The following is a 1,466-nucleotide window of genomic DNA, read 5'->3' as shown; positions in this document are numbered from 1 at the left end:
TATCAATAAGCACATGAGAAAGTGTTCTAAATCTCTAATAATTAGAGAAATGCAAATCAAAACAACTCTGAGGTATCATCTCACACCCAGCAGACTGGCTAAAATGACAGCAGGGGAGAGTAATGAATGTTGGAGGGGATGTGGCAAAATTGGGACATTACTGCACTGCTGGTGGAGTTGTGAATTGATCCAACTATTCTGGATGCAATTTGGAACCATGCCCAAAGAGTGCTAAAAGAGTGCCTGCTCTATGATCCAGCCATGCCATTGCTGGGTCTGTACCCCAAAGAGATCATAGGGAAAAAGACATGTACAAAAATATTTATAACTGCACTCTTTGTGGTGGCAAAAAAACTGGAAAACGAGGGTATGCCCTTCAATTGGGGAACAGCTGAACAAATTGTGGTATCTGTTGGTGATGGAATACTATTGTGCTCAAAGGAATAAAGAACTGGAGGAATTCCATGTGAACTGCAATAACCTCCAGGAACTGATGCAGAGTGAAAGGAACAGAACCAGGAGGACATTGTACACAGAGACTGATACACTGTGTGTAAAATTGAATGTAATGGACTTCTGTACTAGCAGCAATGCAATGATCCAGGACAAATTTGAGGAATTTATAGAAAAGAATGCTATGCACATTGTAAAGATGAAATTTGTGCAAGGGGGATGGGACAAACGGAGCCAGAAGAAGGTCTTTGGTGACAGTTACTGATAGTTGGGACCAGAGAGGATTCTGGGAATGCTCTGGGGAGAAAGGAGAAAGGGAAAGACTTCCAGTGGAGGACTGAGAGAGGGAGGAGGAGAACATCTCAGCTTGAATCCAGACCTGAGGGCTTCCTGAGGATTTCTCTTTGGACATTGAAACCCTGATTCCCTCGTCAAAGGCATCCCATCCCATCTCACCCAGCAGGACTTCAATAATCAAGTTAGCTAAGTGTTTGGACTCCATTTTGGGAGTGATCTCTTGGGCTCCTTCTCCCATTACCCAACCTTGCTGAGAGACCCTTTCCGGTCTAAGTTACAATTATAGAAAAGGATAGAAACAGAAACAGAAGGAGAAGAGGCAGGAGATACTTAGGAATGGGAACCCCAAACATTCCCACCCGAGTGACGGACCCCATAGGAATAGCAAAGAGGGCACCTCAAATCCCTCTGCCCTTCACCCCTTTCCCCAATCCCTGAATTGTGATTAATAAAAGCCATTCATTAGTCAGATAGCATTTCAGAGTGCCTGAGAGACAACAAGGGGGAGGGGAACCACAGCTTGGTATAGCTGCCTCCATCTTGGAGCCAGACCACCTGCTGTAAAGCTGATTAACCTGGGGGAGGGGAGGCTTGCGTGAATCCTGCCCTCATTCAGAATTGGATTGGGGTCCCCGATACCTCATCTTATAGGGAAGCCTCGCCCCCAACTCCTACAGGGTGACATGACCATCCAGGTCACCCAGTTTAGGGGTGAC

The sequence above is a fragment of the Gracilinanus agilis genome, chromosome 4 (genome assembly GCF_016433145.1).
Source record: "Gracilinanus agilis isolate LMUSP501 chromosome 4, AgileGrace, whole genome shotgun sequence".
In the NCBI taxonomy this organism is placed as follows: domain Eukaryota; kingdom Metazoa; phylum Chordata; class Mammalia; order Didelphimorphia; family Didelphidae; genus Gracilinanus; species Gracilinanus agilis.
The sequence above is the reverse complement of the archived record's forward strand: the minus strand, read 5'-3'. Positions refer to the sequence as shown.